General features: G+C 39.9%; 1 protein-coding gene across 3 annotated transcripts in view; it reads right to left on the bottom strand.

The window, feature by feature from the left end:
- ptp4a2b (protein tyrosine phosphatase 4A2b) overlaps window positions 1–27044 on the bottom strand; it is a 79694-nt gene that overhangs the window by 51968 nt on the left and 682 nt on the right. Inside the window, exon 1 of one of the 3 annotated variants that reach the window (XM_061982449.2) lies at window positions 5632–5770. The exons of the other annotated variants lie outside the window; for them this stretch is intronic. The gene's annotated coding sequence lies outside the window, so the exon portion shown is untranslated. Of the gene's footprint in view, window positions 1–5631; window positions 5771–27044 lie in introns of those variants that run through there. 3 annotated transcript variants of the gene reach the window in all.

Raw genomic sequence — 27044 nt, 5'->3', positions numbered from 1 at the left:
GTATTGCAAGGACCGACAATAACATGCAGGAAGTTAAGTGTTGCTAATACTTCACATATCAAGGGCAACATGAGTGAAATGTTCTGAGTAAACAGAAGTCCTGGGTACACTGGTTTGAGCTCCACTTGTTTAAACATCTTCCTGAAATAATAATGGATGACAGAATGACTGTAGAAGCTTAACCATTAAGAACATCCACAGGTGTGATGTTGCAACCTGCTTATTTCAAATGCAAGGCGTTTGGAGGGTTGTGTGTAGAGCAAGGATGGGGGAAAATATACCAACATATGTTGCAATACTTTTTCCCACAATATAGTATTCATTTTTAATGTCCTAATATCGTTTGATTTGAGTCATTGTAAGTCAAGGACGACTCCCGCACCTCCATTACACAAAGATATTTCTGTAATGCTAGTTACTTTGCTGTGCAGGGTTATTGGTGAGCTCGCAGTCCAACAAGTCAACAGTTAAAATGATTTCTACTACATTTAAGTGGCATGAAACCTGATCCACTTTCTGCACAATTGCAATAAATGAATCATTGTTTTACCACTCAAGTTTGCCCAATGATTAATTGCTGTCATTTATTGTTCAAATGTTTCAGTCAACTATGTAAAATATCACAATGTATCGCAATGTTCTATCATTTCAGGACTCAAGTAGCGTGATATTTATTGTATTGTGATGTTCTTGCAGTATTAGGGATGTAACAATATGAAAATGTCATCATGTTTAGCGTGACCAAAATGATCAGTTGAATGTGCTCAAAAAGTACTTTAGCACACTTAAATCTTTAGATTTTTTTAAAATAATTAAAATAAATACATTTAGAAAAGCCACTATTTTGCATGTGTTGTTTCTTATGCTTCACTGATGGTGTTTTAGTCTCAGTAATTTATCTATTTTAAGGTGTGAGCTTTATTGTTAACATTGGTTTGTACTGCAGCACTTTAAGATGTATTTAAATCAAAAGTGCGTAACAAATCAAATCTATCATTATTATTTATGGCGAACATTGTGGTGTCCTACTCTATTCAGAGGTCTTTGAACGCACCGTAAAAACAACTGTCTCGTATTCCTGCGAGTATAGAACCATCACAATGTTCTGGGTTCAGTGTTAACAACTGAATAGCTTAGTTGCTCAGACAACAATGTGTTTACATAAGTATAGAGCGGAGTATGTCCTTTCTTAATGGGGAAAGAGGTTAATGCCTCTTGTTTTCATGTACGCTCGCGAGCTGGCTTTAGTCAGTCTGTGAGTTTATCAAAGTGTAGTTATCAGTTTTAAAAAAAAATTGTAATTTACAACGATAATAACTGTCGGGAGTTTTAATGCGATTATTATTGATATTGTTTACATATAGATCTCTAATAAATATAAACCATTTTTAAGTATTATTTTTCTGTCAAAGAATGCAGCAACCACATTGGGATATCAGGTTTACAATACTCTTTTCAAATGGAGTCAAAATGGGGTTATTTTTAACAGTAAAATGAGATTTCATATCCAAAAACTAAATCTGACTGAGACAGGAGGCATTTTTATAGAAAAAGTACCTGAGTTTAGGGCTGGACAATTAATTGAATTTTGATTTTGTTTTCAGCTTCTCACAAATCAGGAAAACAATCAAAATACAACAAAAAAAGATTAATGGGCCGGGCAAAATGTATGAAAAATTCCTGCGCTTGAAACGGTGAAACATGATTGAGCATGTTGTGTGGAAAAGACAAGCACATCTTGTCAAATTTTAGGATCTCACAATGGTTGCTACTTTTTATTTAACAAAGTGCTTAAATGCCTAATCAATAACCACTAAACTCAACAAAAAAAAGTAAGGCATATGATTTCCGTGTTCACATAATTAATTGGCCAATAAAACGTAACCCGCTAATAAACGCAAAATAATATCAGGGAAACTGACAATGGTGTGAAAAGGGCTGGAACGATAAACCGATATCAATATATATCGCGATATCAATATCAATATAAAATGCGTTCGATAAAACATTTGCTGGATATTTATATTTTGTGGTCGGAAGAAACAAGAAATTATGAAGCAAAACTTGTTGCATGATGTCATTCGCTCTCAGGGAACACAGTTAAACAGAAAACAGGGAGTGTCTCTGACAGCCAATCAGGTAACAGTATCAACGACCAAGTTTGGTTGTGCCGTGTTTCTGTTTCGCTCTGGATTCTCTGCATGGAGTGAGAAGAGAAACGGTCATATCTTGATATATCAACTCAACAACAGAAACTTGTCTTTGGTTTTGTTGGTTTTCATGCGGACGGTGCGGCAACACCCTGACACTTCTAGTGTGCGTTTAATGAGTAGCTTCCCAAACTACTCTGTGGAGTGTTTAATAGCACTACTGCCATCTAATGTCTCAAATCTGTCACTACCTTCAAACGAACCGATTATTTTACCACTTTCAGCCGAGCTCATTCTACCTGGCAACCAGACATTTTCTTCACTGATAAATACCACCATTGTTTTACTGTATTTTTTTGGCAAGCTTAAATCAGTCATAAAAATATCAATAATTATCGATATTGATCAATAAAAAAGGTATATCGTGATGCAGTTTTCGGCTTTGTTGCCCAGCTCTAGATGTGAGTGAAATGTCGTTGTGAGGAATAGGAACATTTGTTCGGGAAAATACTGTCATTCATCCCCGAAACACGTCTGAAATTAAACAATGTCAATACGATCACTTGTAAACTAAATTACAAAGCTAATTAAAGCTAGCAAAAAAACAATATATACACCCACAACACATGTCATCTTCTTGTGTTGTTGTGAACAACATCATTGATGTAAGATCAACTTACAAACAGAACAGCAGTCGCAACTGCTAGCCTGTCGCTCTCTTTTTTTGTTGTAAAAAACAGTCTTAAGTCCTCTCTTTACTCGTCAAGCTAAGAAAATCAGCACTTCCCCCCTTCACAATAATAGCACTAACAAAATAAAAGTTTCAAGAAAGTGTCTTACACAAGCATTACGTACTTAAAGTTCTTAATGACACACTAACACAATTATAAGGCTTTAACTTAAAATATTGGTGAAAAGTGTCCAAAATGTATTGCACCAATAAATGTGGGGATTTTTGCATTTAATTAAGAAACATTTGACATTTTATTTGACAAAAAAAGCATTGTGGTGGCAGAATAAGTGTAAAGGATAAAAAACGGAATTAAAGGAGAACATTATCACCAGACCTATGTAAGCGTCAATATATACCTTGATGTTGCAGAAAAAAGACCTTTTTTTTTTTTTTAACCGATTTCCGAACTCTAAATGGGTGAATTTTGGCGAATTAAACGCCTTTCTATTATTCGCTCTCGGAGCGATGACGTCACAACGTGACGTCACATCGGGAAGCAATCCGCCATTTTCTCACTTTCGTCGGTGTGTTGTCGGAGGGTGTAACAACACGAACAGGGACGGATTCAAGTTGCACCAGTGGCCCAAAGATGCGAAAGTGGCAAGAAATTGGACGAAATGTGTTCAAAATACGAGGGTGTGGGGAAAGCCGACGAAATGGTCAGTCGTTTGTTCCGCACACTTTACCGACGAAAGCTATGCTACGACAGAGATGGCAAGAATGTGTGGATATCCTGCGACACTCAAAGCAGATGCATTTCCAACGATAAAGTCAAAGAAATCTGCCGCCAGACCCCCATTGAATCTGCCGGAGTGTGTGAGCAATTCAGGGACAAAGGGCCTCGGTAGCATGGCAAGCAATGGCGGCAGTTTGTTCCCGCAGACGAGCGAGCTAAACCCCCTGGATGTCTTGGCTCACACCTTCCCTTATGCCACCGAAGATGATCAAGAGAAGAATATCGACCCTAGCTTCCCTGGCCTGCTGACATCTACTCCAAAACTGGACAGATCAGCTTTCAGGAAAAGAGAGCGGATGAGGGTATGTCTACAGAATATATTAATTGATGAAAACTTTATTCATTACTCGCGGTTTTACGTAAATTACTATACATAAACTGTGTTTACCAATAATTTAGCTTAAAAACATTTATTTTTTTCAATCATTCGAGTACATTCGGGTAGTCTTGTGTAATGCAGTATTTTGTGTCTATTTAGGTATGGTTAACCTGAGTGCTGAAATCGTGGAAAAATATATGTTCTTAGCGCGCCTGAAATGGGCTGTCTGCACTCTCAAAGTGCATGTTGTTGCCAAATGTATTTAAAAAAAAAATAATGCTGTAAACCTAGTTCATAGTTGTTAGTAATTATCTTATCAGACAGTGTTAAGCCGCTGAAATCCGAGTCTGAATCCGAGCTAATGTTGCTATACCTTGCTGTTCTATCCGCCATGTTTGTTTGTATTGGCATCACTGTGTGACGTCACAGGAGAATGGACGGGTGTATATAACGATGGTTAAAATCAGGCACTTTGGAGCTTTTTTTAGGGATATTGTGTGATGGGTAAAATTTTTTAAAAAAAACTTCGAAAAATAAAATAAGCCACTGGGAACTGATTTTTAATGGTTTTAACCCTTCTGAAATTGTGATAATGTTCCCCTTTAAATGTATTGTCAATACTATTTTTAATTTACTTGTGGTTTATCAATTTTTTTAACTATATTTACAGTAAATAAATAATAAACATGTTATTGATCATGCTGACAATATCAAAGTAATTCTGATGATTATTTTTGCCATAATCATCCATCCCGAACCTGTGGAATGACTGCTGTATTCGTAGATGTGTTGAAAGTTCAAGGGTGTTTTTACAAAAATACCCGAGCCTTTTCACACGCATTTTACAGTTGTGAGAAAGATGAGAACACAATGTTTTTTTTCCACTAAACTGCCAGAAAATTGTCGCATCAAATTGTGTTGGCGCCCAACGACAAAGGCCCAAATTGTTTAGAAGTTCACATTTTTTTGCCGGGGTGTTGCTTAGCCCCACTCGGGCGTCCATTTTTCTGACATTTAGAGGCCAACTTGGCCTTCTGACAGCTGCATCGGGAAGATGCCTGTTGCTATACCAACAATAATCTCAGTGGTGGCAACTCGTGCTTCTGTGGGGAATTTAGGTATCCCTTGTGAGGAGATCTGCGGCCCGGCATGGTGCGGTCTAAACATTCACGCGCTGGAACTTTTCTTTTTTTGTTTATGTGCACGGTTAAAGAGGTATTTGAATGCCTTTGTGGAGAGCAGTGTGTCCATCTAGGAACTATTAAAGTCCCTCACTTAATGAAAGTCATAAAAGAAAGGCAAGGATTCTGACAACAGCTGCTAGTATCAAAGCCATAATCAGATTACGGCCACTCCGAACAGCTTGAGGTCATGTTGAGTAGTCACACATTTCACGCATTTAATAAGCTCCTTAAGGATATGAGGAAAATAGCGTGAAGTGAAAAATTGTCTTGGCAACAAGAAAATACAGCTTGTTCTTGTGCAATAGTACCGTAACCCTATAGTGTTTGAGCTGCAGTTGCTGTAAACTACAACTCTGGAACAGTAAAGGCCTACAGCGAATACATTCACAAAGAACCGTTTTAATAGCGCAATAAAAGCCTGTGCTCAGAAAGGCTTTATCAGCTGTTTCCGCCTGCTATGGCAGCTATAGATACTATCAGTTCAAAGCGCTGAAGGATCATATTCCTACCTGTTGCTTTGGTTTCAGTGGGTAGCGTTGTAGCAACATCTAGATGAGCCGTCAATATGTCAGACACTGCTCGTGTCGCCGAGCCCCGTCCCTTTGCTTTATACCAGCGCTGTGGCAACAACCATAAACGAACATTGTGCTAACAAGGGCATGATTCATTAACCAGCACAAGGGCGCATGAAAGCCCACAAGGTGGCCATGGCTACACAGGCAGAATTCTACGTGGCGTTTCCCTTATTGTTTTTGCATTCTGCGATGGCCTGATTGCAGCCTGCCACAAGTACATTTCGCTCCGCCAAGTAAAACATTGTATTTATTTTTTTTGCAACAGAAGGTTCAACTTCACCTTCTAGGTGATATATGTGCTGCCATAACCTGCCAATCGTGCCCCCTAAATCGCAGGTGTCAAACTCAAGGCCCGGGGGCCAGACCTGGTCCACAGCATCATTTTATATGGCTCGCCAAGGCCTGGAAATAGTACGCGTCAATAAAGTACTTGATCTTTTCTTACTAAATATTAGGGATGTCCCGATCCGATATTTGGATCGGATCGGCTGCCGATATTTGCCAAAAATTGCGTATCGGCAAGGCATGGGAAAATGCCGATCCAGATCCAGTTTAAAAAAAAACGCCGGTCCGTGTTTTCCAACGCACCGATTTAAATAATACATTCCACTTTTCTGCTGCTCCGTAATTTCCGTTCCGCATTTTCCAGCACACCTTCAACACATCCACAGGTCTGTGAATTCTCACGCAGTTGCTTTTAGCTGCTGGCATTACACGACAGGCTCTTCTCACTCTTTCCTGTGTCTCCCTCTCACAGACAGCAAGTGCACCTTCTTACACACGTCACATATTGTCACGTCATACGTCCCGTACGTATACGTCCTCCCCGAGCAGAGAGGTAGCAGCATGGCTAACGTTAGCTGTGATGCTAGCGCAGCCGTGCGAGCAACGCTCCCTCTAAGGTGCTCGCCTGTGCAATTGCGCACTGTTTAAGGGTCCTCTGCGCATAGCAAATCTATGCCACGCACAAAATCAAATAAAAAAATAAGCGCATAACAATTTTCGACACACGGACACGACAGAGAAAACGTCATCATTGTTCAAATATTGTGACGTCTGTCGAGACGCTTATCTCCATTCGGTGCCACACGCCCACACCATCAAAATGCCGAGGCAAAAATTTACACATCAACACCGTATGAAAAAATTAGTGATTTTTTTAGTTGTGATTTCCTTCTCTGCATGAAAGTTTAAAAGTAGCATATATTAATGCAGTATGAAGAAGAATGTTTTAATGTAGACATGCAAGCCTTGAAAGAAAATTTTGAAAATCAAGACTACATTTCCTGCAAATGGGTGCATTTCCACCCTATATTTTAACTTTAGATTTATTCTCATATCAAACTCTTTTGGCTGTCTTTTTGACACTTACATCCGGCGCCCCCCTCCACACCCTGGATTATAAATAATGTAAATAATTCAATGTGATTATCTTGTGTGATGACTGTATTATGATGATAGTATATATCTGATAGTATATATCTGTATCATGAATCAATTTAAGTGGACCCCGACTTAAAAAAGTTGAAAAACTTATTCGGGTGTTACCATTTAGTGGTCAATTGTACGGAATATGTACTTCACTGTGCAACCTACTAATAAAAGTCTCAATCAATCAATCAAAACACATAGAATCATCATACTGCTGTGATTATATGCATCAAGTGTTTATTCAAGCCTAAGGCAAAATATCGAGATATATATTGTGTATCGCAATATGGCCTTAAAATATCGCAATATTAAAAAAAGGCCATATCGCCCAGCCCTAATTCAATGATGCCATTTCTGTTTGTCATGTATAATTTTGTCTATTTTGTGTTTATCCTTGAATAAACAGGTCAGTTTCTTGTTACCAACCATTGTGTATTATTCAAACTCCCTTAATTCAGCTGGCTAGTTGTTATCAAGAGTACTAAAACCCTTTTCAACATGATTCTGACAACTAAGTAGGCTAAATAACTTTAAACTTTAATACATGCTCGGATAGGCCAGTATCGGTCAGTATCGGTATCGGATCGGAAATGCAAAAACAATATCGGTATTGGATCGGAAGTGCAAAAACCTGGATCGGGACATCCCTATTAAATATATACATTCTTTCTAGAGCTGTCCGATAGTATTATCGGCCGATAAATGCTTTAAAATGTAATATCTCAAATTATCGGTATCGGTTTTAAAAAAGTAAAATGTATGACTTTTTAAAACGCCGCTGTGTACACGGATGTAGGGAGAAGCACAGAGCGCCAATAAACCTTAAAGGCACTGCCTTTGCGTGCCGTCCCAATCACATAATATCTACGGCTTTTCACACACACACACACAAGTGAATGCAACTCATACTTGGTCAACAGCCATACAGGTCACACTGAGGGTGGCCATATAAACAACTTTAACACTGTTACAAATATGCGCCACACTGTGAACCCACACCAAACAAGAATGACAAACATATTTCGGGAGAAAATCTGCACCGTAACACAACAGAACAAATACCCAGAACCCCTTGCAGCACTAACTCTTCCGGGACGCTACAATACACACCCCCGCTGTTAGTATTAATTTACAATGGCATTCTTTTTCTGTTGTTCCAGTTTCACAACGTAAATTCACCAAAACGTCACCATGGAGTTAGAGAGCTAGCTTCCGCAGCTAGTGGGTCCATGACGATGACTTCTGTTTTGTTTGATCAGTTGTTTTACTGCTGTGTTACAGACAGTTTGTTAACGATTAAGGTATGTAAATAAACATTATCTTAAACAAAATCTTAATGTATAAACAACTAATTGTGCAATGTACACGTATCCAGCTAATATATGTTGCGGCTTATATATGGAAAAATATTTTTTTCTTCTAAAATTTGGTGGGTGCGGCTTATATCCCTCTATAGTGCACACACTAGTCTGGAAAACGGGGCCTATGCCTGAGTAAAAAGTAATTTGCTGTTTTATGTGAATTTAGTTCTGTTAATATCTCATTCGGTTTGTACACGCTTCAACAAGCTTTCTTTTTCAGTTTCGTCCAATTGTGGATTTAACATGTATGTGCACTTTTGGTGTACGGTCATGTGCTTTCCTTTGTGTGCACAGTAACTTGCTATCAATAAACAACCTCAAGTCGGAAGTTGTTTTCATCTCTAACTTGAAGGACTGTTTATCTGCCAAACTAAATTCCAACATTCAGAGGGCTGAATTATGTATTTAAATAGACCAGGGGTGTACAAAGTGCAGCCTGTGTTACAGTAGTACTAAAAGAGCAACAATTGACAAATTGAGCTAAACAATAAAAAGGTAACAACATAAAGATGGTGATACTAATAAAACACATTTGTTTTAGCCTTTTAAAAATAAATATGCGTCACAGCCATTAGTGCAACATATACGATGACATGGTATTGACGACGCCCTTGACTCAATCATTTTAGAGCCAAAACTTGTGATAATGAGTCACAACAACAGGGGGACAGATTGTAGTATTTTTATATATTTTGTGTTACTCACTATGAAACAGATGTTTTTAGGACTATAGCTTAGTGGTAACAGCATAGGTGCTTTTCTCTAAAGTCAGCTTTCCGAGTTGTATCATGTTACTGCAAGGGTGTTGACCTTTCAACATTACGATTAAAGAGGTTAGGAATGTTCCACATTTCAAATACTTTTTTTATGCTGGAATTACTTGAACCACATCAATGTTCAGATTCTAAACGTTGTAAAAAAGGCGAATACTTCAGATTAAGTGAGTTACAGCCCCATTCTTTTCTAACATAAAATACATCTCCAATGCATCTGTGGAGGGGGGCGTGGTCTGCGGGCCTGCCGCGCAATGGGGTGTGCAAGGACCGGGCTCAAAGACAGCGACAGGTGAGTAGATGGCCCAGGTGGGCCTTGTTATCTAATCACCTGTCGCCTTTATTAGCAGTAGCCGGGACGAGACAGGACGGTTGGAGTGGGAGCCAGAGAGAGAGAGACATGGCCTCAGAAAAGACATTTTGCTGGAAAGCAAAAGCCTTGCCCTATTTATGCAAATAAACCAGTGTTGTACCCTGAAACCCGGGCTCTAGTGGCAGTGTGTGGTGGTCCGAGGAACCCACTAGAGGGCAACCTCCACAGCATCATTTATAGAATCATTTAACATTGTTAAATAAGATGCTATTATGGAAGCTGAGCTCTTATAGGTCTTGTTCACACTGCAGGTCGATTGCAATTTTTTTGCCCATTTGTGACCAGTATCAGATATTTTCATGTCAATGTGAACAATGCAATTCCGAATTTCTCAAAGGCCACTTTTGTATGTGGATATAAATCGGCTATATATCAAATGCGACCACACTGAGTAATCGGGTCGCGTTCATCCGACCAAAACGTCATCAAATAGTAATAAGCGCCATAATTCTTCGCCAAAATAAGACGGTTGCAAAATAAATTAGTTGACAAATAAGCAGACAAAAGGCAAAAATAAAATGTTTTAGGAACTCACGTCTCTGCTTGCACAACAACACACCCTTCGAGAGCCAAAGTCCACTTCCTTCTTAATCCTTTACGAGCAATATTTTGGTTCATAATATGTTGACTTTGATTGAACAAAATCCTTGAAATTGCCACAAATTCTGGGAACTACAAGATCCGAAGCCATGTTTACTTCCGTAAACACTATGACGTCAGGATGTGTTCGCATTATTGGTCGTGTGTAGGTAAAATTACATAAAAAGATCGGATTTGACAAAAAAAAAAAAAAAGAATCCCAATCAGACATCCTACCCTGCAGTGTGAAGGTAGCCATAGTTTGCATGTACATTTTTCTACGCACAGGTAATAGTTCTTCCTGAAAGCGTGGTATGCCACAAATGAGGGCCTTCCACTCTTGATGCTTGTTTTAAGTTGTGGGCTGAGCACTGTGCATGTAATGTCATGTTGCTCACTTTCCACAGAGTGACAAACATGAAGCAAACCGGCCTGCCCCAGCACACATATTGATCACACCATGACCTCAGTTATCAAATAGTAAAATCAACATCTTGTTTGGTTGGTTTTGCCCCCCGCCCCCTGCGCCCCACCTGTGTGTAAGTCAAGGTGTAATTCTTCAAGTGTCAACACTGGGCAGCCTTGGCAGAAGATAAAGGCCAAGCCCCAAAAGGCATGTACAAGTTTGCCGTGTACATTTCAGCTCTTGAGACTCTTGCTGGGAAGCAATCTCATGCAAGGTTTGGGTCGACGCATCCACTTGTGATCGGTCAAGTCCAAACTGACAGGGTCAAAGGGATAATTGTGAAACCTTTGATGGGTTGTTTTTTTTGGTACTTTGTGGTGCAACAATGTATTCTGTTACTCTTTTTTAATACCATACTTGGAACCACAATATCTACACTTTCCAAAATAAGTGATCCGATACAAGCAGTCTTGCAGCATGTTTACTTGAGCAAAAAGCTGGACCACCAGTTCGCATCTAAAAGTCGTCCCAACACACTTGCAAAGTTGGCTTTATCTTCTATTTTAGTCAAGTCATTTACAAACTGTTAACATGGTGGGCTACAGGTTACTATGAGCAAGCAGCTACCCAACAGCTAAGCAGACAATAGCACATTTATTTAGCTAATAATTATAGTTGCATCTTACACAAACAAAGTCTGAAGGAAGCGTATGAGAAAGTATCCAGTAACAAACGTGTGATGAACTTAACATAACTATGATCACTAGGTGTCGCCAATTTTTAAAAATAAAAAATACCACTCCACTTTCACCTAAAGACAGCATTAAGTCAATTCAATAAGGTTTACCTATAAACAGGTTAGTTTTATATCCAACGCTGTTATTTGAGTGATTTAATTTCAAGTAATACAAGCCTGTTCGAGCATAGATGACAACAGAACAGACTGGTTGTTTTGCGTACGCTTGCTTACGTTTGTTTGGGTTGGAGTGGAGGACGACAAACTTCATGCACATGCGTGCTTTTTCTTCTTCTGTCGTGTTGGTGGCTGTCTGTTTACAGTGCAGGCTTGAGTATTTACAGCGGAACCTCGATTTGCGAACCCCTCCTCGTACGAACTTTCCAATTTACCAACTACAGACTAGGGTTGCATCGATACCTCGATTAATAAAATTAGAACAAAATAATCTATTTGTATTTTGTTGCATTGATGGTTTGTGTAAAGTGTAAAATACGCTAACATTACAACCATTGAAAATGTCATGTAAAATTCTATAACATGTAAGGCTGCAGCTAACGATTATTTGTCTATGGATTAATCTATAGATTATTTTTTCGATTAATCGGTTAATCCATTGATTATTTTTTCGATTAATCTATAGATTATTTTTCCTTTTACCGATTATTTTTTTATTTAAAATGAAGATGAAAAAATAAATTTAGGCCAGTTTTTTTCAAAAGGCATGGCTTTTATTTACAAAAAAAAAAAGTATGGCCACTCAGTCAACATTGACAACATGATGACAAAATATTCTGTAACAATGTAAACATTTAAACTTTTAACATTTAACAAAATTAAAAGTAGCTTATTTGCTTTTTAATGTGCAAATATAAAAGTAAACATCCAGTGCAAATCTTAATATTCTGCAATAGTATAAGCATTTCAAAAGTAAAAGTATTGCTTCTTTTGCTTTAAAATGTGCAAAAATATAGATAAACATCCAATACAAAAAAATGGCGTATTTCCTTGAATTGGCGCCGGGTATATAGTATTCGCATGCCTCGAATTACTGCCGGGTCAAACTCTTTTGGCAAAATAATTAGCGCACGCTTAACATTACCGCCGGCTCAGGATTAATGCCGGGTCAAACTCGTTTCGCAAAATATTATTTTTATTAGCGCATGTCTAGAATTTCCGCCGGGTCAAACTCGTTTCGCAAAATAATTAGCCTAAGCCTAGAACTTCCGCCGGGTCAAACTCGTCACGTCAAGAGTCATCATTTTCAAAATGGAGGAGGCTGATTTCAATCATTTGAAATCGCATAAAGGGAAGAAGATTAAGAGCTATTCAGTAGGATTTAAGGTCCAAGCTATTGAATATGCTAAAAAGAACAGTAAGCAGCTATGTTTTATTAATATACCGTAGCTGCGTGTGTCAAATATGAATCATTAAATGACTCCCGCCTCCTGCTGGTAGAGGGCGCTAGTGATCCTTCTTGCGACTACCGGTACTGCAGAAGACCGGTGCTGCAGAAGAAAACAACAAGCAACAAGAGTGAGCAGCGATCGTTTGCTTGCACTTTTAACATGGAGGATTACATATCTAAAATAAAACACTTTTCTAAACTGGACTTTCAATCGAAGCAGGAGGTAATACTTAAAGGAATATCTCCGAGAGACTTTCAAAACTGAAGAAAGATCAGGAAGACTTCTAGAAACAAGTTATCAATGCTTTTGATCAGAATACTCATTTATAAGTAAAGGTAAGACCATAATAACGTTTTTTTTATTAAATGTGCTTTTCATGATGGTATCCTTACATCACTCAAATTTATAAGCACAGGCCTAAATTTACCCCACGCCTTTTGGTAAGCGCAGGAGTGAGAAGAGGTTTTAAATTATTAATTAATTAATTCTATTTGGCAACTCTATCCTGTAGCCGCGTGCTATCGAGTACTATACTCTGTTTACAATCTGCTACATCAAAAATATACCTTCTCACTGGCTACTAATACTCAACAACAACCAGTTTGGAACTAACAGTATTTGGATTGCAATCATCCAAATATGATTAGCAGTAAAGTAGACAGCTGTCAACGTTGTGGCTCAGAGAGCAAACGCAGGCAACAAGTAAACTAGCTAGATAGTTAGCTAACTTGCGAGCTTGTTTCTTTCGGTGCTCCCGATTCTCTCCCCGTCTTGCAACACAGTGCGGCTTTTAGGCAAGAGGAAAAGAAAGTACCTGTGGCTGAGTCGAACATTCAACTAATTTTGTTTACATTCTATTTCTATTTAATTAAAAAAACGCGGAAACCATTTTTTGATGCAAAAATTTTTGTTTAAAAATGCATATTTTCGCAGAAATTTTACATGCCTGTAAATGTTCAATGTGATTTTTAGAATTTTCTTGTCAACATGCTTGTGTTGACATGTCCTTTCTGCCTTGACAGCTGAGGGTATATATAATCAGAGGAAAGTTACATTTCAAATACAAATTTACTATATTTTTTCTACTGGTACAGTAATTATCAATATCAACCGATATAAACCACAAGTGTGTTCCATTTGTACAGGGAAGTCGGAATTTACGTCCCCTCGGTCGGACTTCCGACTTGGGAAATTGGAGCATTCTCACCAAAGGTTTTAAAGATGGCTAACCTGGATGTTAACAATGATATAAACTTCGACAATAGTCGTTATTAGCACTTCGGATTTTTGTTGCACTAAAACGGACTTTAGGGCTCGGTGATTATATGATCGCGGTTCGTTGACCGCGATTAATTTGATTCCGAGCACAGTGATCAGCTATTAGCATATTCCCTCGATCAAACATGGCGGAAATTTCTGTTAGAAGTTACTGCAATATTAAACAGTAGGGAAGCGACGATGCTCGGTATAATCCTGCACGGAACAAACCACCTTTATTGACCGTGATCCTGCGTGTGTTTGTGTACGTTTGTGTGAAAGTGTGTCCGTGTGCGCAACCATCTCGTTCCATCTCCTCACGACGTAATAAACGTTCAATCGTGTTGTGCCTCGTTCCCTTACACTACTGGAAGTGCAGCCCAGAAGAACAAAATAAAAAAATGACTAAGACTAGCATACAAGTTGAAACAACATTTAAAAAGGGCAGCGACTTTACTTTCACTACTGCTGTAGCTCACCAGCAATCCTGCCCCAAATGCGGACTTGCAGGCACTCACGGAATGTCTATGTGACTGTAGTGGTCTCCACTGGGAGAATCAACACACCCACTAATTTAATCACAAAAGGCATTTTTATATCTAAATATTTTTAATCAGACTAAATAAGGCTTTTTGTTTATGTGTCTGCACAGAGTCAACTCCTCTGATATAACATGTTCTAAAAAACAATGTGTCCGTGCTGGTATAAAAAAAAACTGCAGACAGACTGTGTTCTTTTTGCTTGTTGGTGGATTAAAAAAAACATTTTGTTCCCGACAATCATTAAACTTGTTTTATGTGTTGGTACACATTATTTCAAACTCAAACGGCACTTTAATGTACTTTTATTAAATATAAGCTACATAATTTGAGTTTTAAATACTTCACAGTGGTGGATCACTGGTGAGAAGCACTGATGTATGCAAGTAATTAAAGAATTCTAATAATTTACCATTTGAAAGTGTTTTATTAAATGTAAACTTTACATAAAAGCACTGGTGAGAAGCACTAATGTATAGTCATTAAAGAATACAAATTATTTACCATTTGAAAGTGTTGTTAAGTAAATGTTAAATTGACATAAAAGTATTTTAGTACTCATTACACCAGTGGTTCTCAAATGGGGGTACACGTACCCCTGGGGGTACGAAGGTATGCCAAGGGGTACGTGAGATTTTTTTAAAATATTCTAAAAATAGCAACAATTCAAAAATCCTTTATAGATATATTTATTGAATAATACTTCAACAAAATAAATGTTTAGAATTAAGTTCATGAATCCAGATGGATCTCTATTACAATCTCCAAAAAGGGCACTTTAAGTTGATGATTACTTCTATGTGTAGAAATCTTTATTTATAATTGAATCACTTGTTTATTTTTCAACAAGTTTTTAGTTATTTTTATATATTTTTTTCCAAATAGTTCAAGAAAGACCACTACAAATGAGCAATATTTTGCACTGTTATACAATTTAATAAATCAGAAACTGATGACATAGTGCTGTATTTTACTTCTTTATCTCTTTTTTTCAACCAAAAATGCTTTGCTCTGATTAGGGGGTACCTGAATTAAAAAAATGTTCACAGGGGGTACATCACTGAAAAAAGGTTGAGAACCACTGCATTACACCAATGACACTGTTTACTGCAGAATGTTTGTGATGACTAGCAAATAAACTAAATAACTGAGAAGGAAAAAAGAAAAGTTGTATTCAACCCCACAAAACACCGAAAAAAAGAAGTAAAACAGTGGCCCTAAAACCAGGTACAGACCGTAGCAGCTCTAGTAAACACAATTATATATTTAGACAAAATGACAGTAGTACTACCTCAATGGAACATGGCGGACACAATCCTGCATGGAGCAATCTGCTTTAATTAAACAAATATACAGTACAGGCCGAAAGTTAGGACACACCTTCTCATTCAAGGTGTTCTTTATTTTCATGACTATTTACATTGCATCAAAACTATGAATGAACACATGTAGAGTTATGTACTTAACAAAAAAAAAGGTAAAATAACTGAAAACATGTTTTATATTCTAGTTTCTTCAAAATAGCCACCCTTTGCTCTGATTACTGCTTTGCACACTGTTGGCATTCTCTCGATGAGCTTCAAGAGGTAGTCACCTGAAATGGTTTTCACTTCACAGGTATCATAGTTTTGATGCCTTTAGTGACAATCTACAATGTAAATAGGTGTGTTCAAACTTTTGGCCTGTACTGTATATTAATCTAGATCAGATGATATGAAAACAACCGTGATCATTATTTTGCCATATCGCCCAGCCCTGACACATCTATTGTTGGCTATTGTTTACATGGCGATGAGGTGGCGACTTGTCCAGGGTGTACCCCGCCTTCCGCCCGATTGTAGCTGAGATAGGCTCCAGCGCCCCCCGCGACCCCAAAGGGAATAAGCGGTAGAAAATGGATGGATGGATGTTTACATGGCAACTGTCATGTGGTGTATATGTTCTACATCGCTAGCAATAGCGCAAGTTTTCTCTTCATCCACAGTGTTAGAAGGTTGCCTATTTCCCCATAAGTTGTATCCAGACGAGGCAAGCACAAAAATAGCTTTCGTAGATGTGGCCATCTGGATTTCCGACCTCAACTAGGCTGTGACGTCCGACTTCCCAATTTCCCATTTTAACGGAACACACCTTTTTATTGTGATAGTTTTCAGCCACACGGTTCAGTCCTAAAGAAAACCCACCTATGTTCGCCTCTTCTTGAACCACCCCGGCCAGTCACACAACCTACTTGTTAATGATTATTCCTCGTCAATGTTCAAATCCAGTAGCATAACGATAAGCAGAAATGATTGGAGGAGGGGGCTGATGGAAGGTCATACATTGAAAACTGAGAGGCATGGGAACGCTCTGCGGCCTTCAGTGTCACAGCTGCTCGAGTCGACTTCCTCTCCAAGAACATTTCCTCCTTTCACCTCGGCCCACGTGTTCCCTGCTCTTCTTGTGCCTGACAAAGCAGGGCAAGGCTGCGTGTTACTGTGTGACACACCTAGCGCCGAGAGGGGGGCGGTTCATTTCAAAAGGCTATGATTAAGTAAGGTTCAAATACCTCACGCTAAACAGCGCGTAGTGTACATTTAGTGGGCATGTGATCTACTAAGACTGCTCGAAAAGTGGTGCAGATCGCCTTGTTTAAATGAGGATTTTGCGCGTGCTATGCGGGGCATCGCCATGGAGACACTCATTTACAGCAAACTCTTGTCATCATGCTCATGCTGTGGTGTTTTGCTCGGTTTTCGAACCAGCAGGAGACATGTACCACTTTTTATGGGCATTTCAGCAGCAGCCGTGCAGTGCATCCACATTGACACCGCTGAAGGTGCACGGGAGGGAGGCTGCGCGTCTGCTTAAAGACCCCCAAAAAAGCAAACTTCAAGAAGTTTTTATCATATAGGACAGAGCTGGGCAAATATTTTGACTCGTGGGCCACATTGAGAAAAAAAAAAAAAAGTGTCTGGGTGTTTACATTATATGTACACATTTAGCTGTACAAATCGGCTGTACAGTATGTGTGTTTGGGTCGGGCTGGGCGATATATCGAATATACTAGATATATCGCAGGTTTGTCTCTGTGCGATATAGAAAATGACTATATCGTGATATTCGAGTATACGTTCTCACGCAGTTGCTTTTAGCTGCGGGCATTACACTACAAGCGTTCCTCACTCTTTGTTGTCTCTCCTTCTCACAGAGACATAAAACAAGCACACCTTCTTACATACATCACATACGTATACTCCCTCGCGGAGCAGAGAGGTAGCGGCATGGGTAACGTTAGCTGTGGTGCGAGTGGTAATACGAGATAATGAAGGTGCGAATCTGGTAACAAATGAAGAAAGAATTAATTCCCAAAAAAACAGCAGGGGTCCATCGTCTGGCGGTGGTTTGGCTTCAAGCGGGAATATGTCGAACAGACAACCGTAATTTGTCAAGTGTGGGGCAAAAGCGTTGCTACAAAAAGTAGCATCACTGCTAATATGTGGCATCATTTGAAAAGTCACCTGCTAGAGAATGAAAGAGTGCTTACTCCGCATGTCAACATCTCTGTTCGGTGCCACACCAACAAAATGCTGAGGTAACCATTTCCACATCAACACTGTATTAAAAAAATAGTCAACAACAGAAGGAGATAACGTCCACAGGAACCTACCACATAGCGAAGGACATTCACTATTTGATTTCCTATTATGCAGCTCATTTTTATTTGACACTTATTGAAATATCTTGTGTGACATCATGCACAAAAGTGCACTTTAATTTGTTTTAAACTATTGTAGTGGTGTTCTGTACAAAAAGTGCACTTTAATTTAGTGTTCTGATGTCATCTTAGTGACATCATGCACAAGAGCACTCATAGCTTGTTTTAAGATGTCTCTGACAATCTTGCACTTTCTGTTTTGAAATGACATGAATGTTTGTGCCACTGCTTAAAGGGGAACATTATCACCAGACCTATGTAAGCGTCAATATGTACCTGGATGTTGCAGAAAAAAGACCATATATTTTTTAACCGATTTCCGAACTCTAAATGGGGGAATTTTGGTGAATTAAACGCCTTTCTAATATTCGCTCTCGGAGCGATGACGTCACAACGTGGCGTCACATCGGGAAGCAATCCGCCATTTTCTCAAACACCGAGTCAAATCAGCTGTTATTTTCAGTTTTTTCGACTGTTTTCCGTACCTTGGAGACATCATGCCTCGTCGGTGTGTTGTCGGAGGGTGTAACAACACGAACAGGGACGGATTCAAGTTGCACCAGTGGCCCAAAGATGCGAAAGTGGCAAGAAATTGGACGTTTGTTCCGCACACTTTACCGACGAAAGCTATGCTACGACAGAGATGGCAAGAATGTGTGGATATCCTGCGACACTCAAAGCAGATGCATTTCCAATGATAAAATCAAAGAAATCTGCCGCCAGACCCCCATTGAATCTGCCGGAGTGTGTGAGCAATTCAGGGACAAAGGACCTCGGTATGGCGGCAGTTTGTTCCCGCAGACGAGCGAGCTAAACCCCCTATCGACCCTAGCTTCCCTGGCCTGCTGACATCAACTCCAAAACTGGACAGATCAGCTTTCAGGAAAAGAGCGTGGATGAGGGTATGTCTACAGAATATATTAATTGATGAAAATTGGGCTGTCTGCACTCTCAAAGTGCATGTTGTTGCCAAATGTATTTCATATGCTGTAAACCTAGTTCATAGTTGTTAGTTTCCTTTAATGCCAAACAAACACATACCAATCGTTGGTTAGAAGGCGATCGCCGAATTCGTCCTCGCTTTCTCCCGTGTCGCTGGCTGTCGTGTCGTTTTCGCTTGCATACGGTTCAAACCGATATGGCTCAATAGCTTCAGTTTCTTCTTCAATTTCGTTTTCGCTACCTGCCTCCACACTACAACCATCCGTTTCAATACATGCGTAATCTGTTGAATCGCTTAAGCCGCTGAAATCCGAGTCTGAATCCGAGCTAATGTCGCTATAGCTTGCTGTTCTTTCCGCCATGTTTGTTTGTGTTGGCTTCACTATGTGACGTCACAGGAAAATGGACGGGTGGTTAAAATCAGGCACTTAGAAGCTTTTTTTAGGGATATTGCGTGATGGGTAAAATTTTGAAAAAAACTTCGAAAAATATAATAAGCCACTGGGAACTGATTTTTAATGGTTTTAACCATTCTGAAATTGTGATAATGTTCCCCTTTAATAAATACAGTTTTGGTAAAGTGACTTAGTTGTTGTTTCCCTCTCTGCATGAAAGTTTAAAATGAGCAAATATTAATGCAGTATGAACAAGAATGTTTTAATGTAGACACATAGAATCATCATACTGCTGTGATTATATGCATCAAGTGTTCATTCAAGGCTAAGACAAAATATGGAGATATATATCGTGTATCGTGACATAGCCTAAAAATAGATATATTAAAAAAAGGCCATATCGCCCAGCCCTAATTATATGTACACATTTAGCTGTAAAAATATGCTGTACAGTATGTGTTTAGGTCGCTTTTTTTGAGGAACACTAATACCAAAGGTCACAATGTCTGATAAGAGTTCTAAAAACAGACGACCTCAAAAAAACAGAATGGAATTGTACAGTTTTTTTTTTACTGAATGAGACACCCAAAATGTACATGAAAATAAAGAAATTGGGATTTACAATATTAACTATGAACAATAAAACACTGAATATTAACAACATATGTAGGTTGCTCCTCTTTTACTTCTCAGACCAGCTCCTCGATAGTTGTGTATTTTACAATCAAGCAAAAAACAACAAAAATGTAAAAAACAGCAAAATATGAATGCAAGGTGTAATAAACACCTACAATATGATGTATAATCACGTAAAAAATCTGCTTCCGCATCTGGGGGTGGCTACTCTGGAAACAAACCCCGCCCACTCTGGTTTGTTCCTGGTCTGAGCTGCTGTGACGTATAACTCGTATAACACCCAAAAGCACAGATTTCGACCATTGAAATTCTTTCTATAGTTCAAAACTTACAGTAATTTAAAAACAGCACTGCACATCACAACTGTGGCTAGTTTTGATATTAAAGGTCTAAAAAAATTATGTAGAACGTCTGGCGGGCCGGATAGAAAATCTTAACGGGCCGCGTGTGGCCCGCATTTTGCCCAGGTCTGACATAGGATAAATGTTAGTACACTCAAAGTTCTATATAATGAGATATTCTAAAAAACATGATCGTGCTGTGGACCCCAAATTCTTGACCATTTTTCCCCACCGGAGTCAATTATGGCGTGGCCTATGAGGGTAGCTGATCATGAAGGTCCTACGAAACCGCCCGTCTACATCGACACCTGAATCTACGGTCTCTTCCCTCTCGGCTGTGATCCTCCCGCTTCCACTGCCTCGCTGGTGTGGGCGTGTTGGCGGGCAACTGGAGACCTGGGCAATGGAGTGTAATATAGTCTATGTGAAAAAACCCAAAACCTTAAAGGCCGGACAAGCCGCTACTTTCTTCCTACACTTTGACCCCTGCGGCTTGTAAAATGGTGCAGCAAATTTATGGATTTTTCTTTGCTGACAACCATAATGCAAAAGTATTATAAACAAGCAAAAACATTGAAAAATGTATGTTATGGTTTGTGCTATGGCGCCATCTTTTGGATGAGTTCGCTCAATGCAGGTGCTGCATTGCCCTTCTGTATAGACCGAGCTTTGAACCGGAAGTACAATTGCCAGCTTCTAGTCGTCCACAGCGTTTCTACTCGTATAAAGTTAAAAAAAACAAGCAAAAACATTTAAAAAAGTATGTTATGGTTGGTGCTATGGCGCAATCAATCATTTGGATGAGTTTGCTCGATATAGGTGCTGCATTGCCCTTCTGTATAGACTGAGCTTTGAACCAGAAGTACAATTGCCATGTTCTAGCCGTCCACAGCGTTTCTACTCATACGGATTTTCCATGCATCACTCCATGCAAAGTGTGTAAGTTTTACAATTCAACTAAAACAATTCTTACTTACTAAACCCATGTTTGATGTCTGTAGGAGTGTTTTCATGCATATTTGTACGTGCTGTCATACCGTAATCAAGCTGGCGTTGTTAGCATTAGCCAATATGCTAACACATTTAGAAGTGACTATGTTACTAGTACTATTAACTTACAACGGCATTCTTTTTATATTCTTTCGGTTTCACAAATTCACCAGAACGTCACCGTGGAGTTATGGAGTCTGTTTAGCTGATTGGAGAGCTGGCTTCCGCAGCGAGTGGGTCCATGACGATGACTTCCGTTTTGTTTGATCAGCCGTTTTACAGACACTATTTGAGAACAATCAAGGTATGTAAATAAACATTTACATAATAATTATGTGCAAACAACTCATTTCACAACGAATATATCTGTGACTTACGCAGAATGGGGGAAAAACATTTTTCGTACAAATTTTAGTTATCCATATATTTATCCATATATTTATAGACAAATATTGTTTTTTTTATTCTTTAATAACATCAACTTGTTAGCATTTTGTCATTACATGATGCCTTTATCTCTGTTTACATTTTGATAGAGTTTTCATTGATTTTATTGTTTTAAGTGATGTACATTTATATGTAGATGCTGTGTCGGGACAGATCCATTAAGAGTTTGAGCAGAAATATGTCGTATAGGAATTAACTATACACAATAAAACATTAACTAAATGATGTGTCACATGAATGATTTTTGAAGTAACACCTTAGGGACATAAAAAAAACAATTAATGTAAAACAAAAAAACCTTGTGTTTACTTTTTGATATCAAAATAAAACACAAAGCAGCTAGTAATTCAGTACAACAGTTTGGCCAACAAAAATAAAGAGCAACACCTCTCACATCGAATACACAATCTTCAAAGCCTACGTTCAGTACGATGAGATGACAAAACATTTTAGCCAGTATTGATGTTATTTGAACACTGAGACAGTTTGCAGTTACATAAAGGAGTGAACATCCCAGTAAACAAAGTAAAGACTTTATAAACAAGTTGTGACAAAGTTCACGACACATCGCCTGCTGCAAAACATCAAAAAGTTTTCTCCTGCGCTGTATACTTTTAGTGTGGGGACAAATGTCTCCAATATTGTTAAAGTTAAAGTACCAATGATTGTCACACACACACTTGGTGTGGCGAAATTATTCTCTGCATTTGACCCATCACCCTTGATCACCCCCTGGGAGGTGAGGGGAGTAGTGGGCAGCAGCGGTGGCCGCGCCCTGGAATCATTTTTGGTTCCAATTCCAACCCTTGATGCTGAGTGCCAAGCAGGGAGGTAACGGGTGCCATTTTTTTTAGTCTTTGGTGTGACCTCAGGGCGGACACTCTAACCAGTAGGCCACTGAGTACAGTCGTCCACACCTGTCTCCATCCAAACACAGCAGGGCGCTCTTAAATGCACGGCGGGAAGCGAGGGAAAACGACGTTAAACCAAGCGCTTGGCTCCGTTTACTCCGAGGAGGGAAATCTTCGCAGCAAAGTCCGTGTCGTTAGTCCGCCATGATAATCAAGCCAAACGACGCTAGTGCACATGCACCTGACTTGGTGTTGCCAAAAATGCATTCCTAAATGACGGTTTTTCGGTAATTAAAAAAATTAAACAGTATTACTATCACAAATTATCATTATACTGTTACTGTTCCATCCCTCGTCCACTAACAAGTAAAAAGTCAAGGGCGGTCACGGCATGTTCTTGCCGAAAATGTTGGCCAATCTTTTTAGGGCATTACGGCGAAAGACGAGGGCGGTCTAACACTCTTAACCACTAGGCCACTGAGTACAGTCGTCCACACCTGTCTCCATCTAAACACAGCAGAGCGCTTAGTTAAACGCACGGCGAGAAGCGGGGGAAAACGACATTAAACCAAGCGCCTGGTTCCGTTTACTCCGAGGGGGAAATCTCCGCAGCAAAGTCTGTGTCGTTAGTCCGCCATGATAATCAAGCCAAACGAGGCTAGTGCGCATGCCAATAAATGACGTTTTTTTCGGTAATTAAAAAAATTAAACAATATTACTAACTATCGCTACTAACTACCGTATTTTTCGGACTATAAGTCGCTCCGGAGTATAAGTCGCACCGGCTGAAAATGCATAATAAAGAAGGTAAAAAACATAAGTCGCACTGGAGTATAAGTTGCATTTTTTTGGGGAAATGTATTTGATAAAAGCCAACACCAAGAATAGACATTTGAAAGGCAATTTCAAATAAATAAAGAATAGTGAACAACAGGCTGAATAAGTGTACGTTATATGAGGCATAAATAACCAACTGGTATGTTAACGTAACATATTATGGTAAGAGTCATTCAAATAACTATACCATATAGAACATGATATACGTTTACCAAACAATCCTAATCGCTAAATCCCATGAAATCTTATACGTCTAGTCTCTTACGTGAATGAGCCAAATAATATTATTTGATATTTTACGGTAATGTGTTAATAATTTCACACATAAGTCGCTCCTGAGTATAAGTCCACCGGCCAAACTATGAAAAAAAACTGTGACTCATAGTCCGAAAAATACGGTATCCCCCTGGAGGAGCTGGACGAAGTGGCTGGGGAGAGGGAAGTCTGGGCTTCTCTGCTTAGGGCTGCTGCCCCCGCGACCCGACCTCAGATCAGCGGAACAAATGGATGGATGGATAGATGGACTAACTATCGCAAATTATCATTATACCGTTTACTGTTACATCCCTCGTCCACTAACAAGTAAAAAGTCAAGGGCGGTCACGGCATGTTCTTGCCGCAAACGTTGGTCAATTTTTTTAGGGCATTACGGTCTAACACTCTAACCACTAGGCCACTGAGTACAGTCGTCCACACCTGTCTCCATCTAAACACAGCAGGGCGCTTAGTTAAGCGCACGGCGGTAAGCGAAGGGAAAACAATGTTAATAATACCTGGGAATTATATAGCGCTTTTCTAAGTACCCAAAGTCGCTTTACATGTAGAACCCATCATTCATTCACACCTGGTGGTGGTAAGCTACTTTCATAGCCACAGCTGCCCTGGGGTAGACTGACGGAAGAGTGGCTGCAATTTGCGCCAACGGCCCCTCCGACCACCACCTATCATTCTTCATTCAATTCACCGGTGTGAGTGGCACCGGGGGCAAAGGATGAAGTGTCCTGCCCAAGGACACAACGGCAGCGATTTTTGGATGGTAAGAGGCGGGGAACGAACCTGCAACGCTCAGGTTTCTGGCACGGTTGCTCTACCCACTACGCTATGCTGCCCCGGGTCCCCCAAGCGCCTCGTTCCGTTTACTCTGAGGGCGGAAATCTGCGCAGCAAAGTCCGTGTCGTTAGTCCGCCATGATAATCAAGCCAAACAACGCTAGTGTGCATGCGCCTGACTTGGTGTTGCCAAAAATGCATTCATAAATTACATTTTTTCGGTAATTAAAACAATTAAACAGTATTACTAACTATCGCTACTAACTATCCCCCTGGAGGAGCTGGACGAAGTGGCTGGGGAGAGGGAAGTCTGGGCTTCTCTGCTTAGGCTGCTGCCCCCACGACCCGACCTCGGATAAGCGGAAGAAAATGGATGTATGGACTAACTATCGCAAAAAATATCATTATACCGTTTACCGTTACATAGCTTGTCCACTAACAAGTAAAAAGTCAAGGGGGGGGTTACGGCATGTTCTTGCCGCAAATGTTGGTCAATTTTTTTATGGCATTACGGCGAAAGACGAGGGCGGTCGCGGCACTTGCCGCAGTTGTCGCGGTTAAAAGGAAGGGCATCTCTATCCTCCTTCAAAACCGCACTAAAAGAACACCTCCAGGCAACTTCAACCCTAAACTAACACCCTCCCCGGATTGTTAATCAAATGTAAATAATCAAATGTAGATACTTTTTCTTATGCTCTCTCGCTATGTCCACCACTTACTGTACATATCCTACCAAGTCAGACCTACACTGTTTCAATCTCTGATATTGCAATTGTTGGTAAATGGGTTGTACTTGTATAGCGCTTTTCTACCTTTTTTTTTTAAGGAACTCAAAGCGCTTTGACACTATTTCTACATTCACACACTGATGGCGGGAGCTGCCATGCAAGGCAGCTAACCAGGACACGTCAGGAGCAAGGGTGAAGTGTCTTGCTCAAGGACACAACGGACGTGACTCGGATGGTAGAAGGTGGGGATTGAACCAGGAACCCTCAGATTGCTGGCACGGCCACTTTCCCAACTTCGCCAAGATGACAGAAGTGTCGATATCAACCAAACCTAACCCCCTCCCCACCTCATCCCGGATTGTAAATAATGTAAATAATTCAATGTACCGTATTTTTCGGACTATAAGTCGCAGTTTTTTCACAGTTTGGCCGGGCTCAAGTGCGACTTATATATGTTTTTTTCCTTTTTTATTATGCATTGTCGGCAGGTGCGACTAATACTCCGGTGCGACTTATACTGCGAAAAATGCGGTAGTTAAACAAGTTGAAAAACGTATTCAGGTGTTACCATTTAGTAGTCAATTGTACGGAATATGTACTTCACTGTACATATCAGCTTTGGGTCATGACCGAAAGGACAAGATCACGGGTACAAGCGGCCGAAATTAGTTTCCTCCGCCGGGTGGCGGGGCTCTCCCTTAGAGATAGGGTGAGAAGCTCAAAGTAAAACCGCTGCTCCTCCACATCGAGAGGAGCCAGATGAGATGGTTCGGGCATCTGGTCAGGATACCACCCGAACGCCTCCCTAGGGAGGTGTGTAGGGCACGTCCGACCGGTAGGAGGCCACGGGGAAGACCCAGGACACGTTGGGAAGACTCTCTCTCCCGGCTGGAGCTGGACGAAGTGGCTGGGGAGAGGGAAGTCTGGGCTTCCCTGCTTAGGCTGCTGCCCCCGCGACCCGACCTCAGATAAGCGGAAGAAGATGGATGGATGGATGTATGTACTTCACTGTTCAATCTACTAATAAAAGAATCAATCAAAAAAAAAATTCGAGCCCTGCACCTTTTGCACACGTTGCTCGGAGTGTGCCATCAAGTTTGCACGTCTTTTTAGTACACGCAAACCTTAAGTAAATCAGGCCCTGCTTTTCTCCTCGTTCAAGATGCAACACATGTCGGATTGTATCGCCCCACAAGTGATATTGTTGTCATTATTATCATTATTGCAGAACTTTAAAAAAGCTTGCACGAAATAGGTCAATCGTAGCCCGGGTCAAAGATTTTGTCACAAAGACCGGAAGGCGGTTATAGCGTGCACACAACACAAAGAACTATAAGCACCGGATAAAACATGTCATTATTATATTCGAGCAATAAACACAAATAAATCCTGAACGTTACATAAATACTTTTTTTTTCCCTCTCTATGATAAGCCCGGAGCTCGGCTAGCTAAGGTTGACGATAACATCAGCATTTTTATTAAGTGCAAACTTGACACCGTTTGAGCGAGTTTAAACACAAAAACACCGCGTTAGGAGAAGTTTAAAGACAATATTTTCGGAAAATGTCA

The sequence above is a fragment of the Nerophis lumbriciformis genome, linkage group LG21 (genome assembly GCF_033978685.3).
Source record: "Nerophis lumbriciformis linkage group LG21, RoL_Nlum_v2.1, whole genome shotgun sequence".
Classification (NCBI taxonomy): domain Eukaryota; kingdom Metazoa; phylum Chordata; class Actinopteri; order Syngnathiformes; family Syngnathidae; genus Nerophis; species Nerophis lumbriciformis.
The sequence above is the reverse complement of the archived record's forward strand: the minus strand, read 5'-3'. Positions and strand labels throughout refer to the sequence as shown.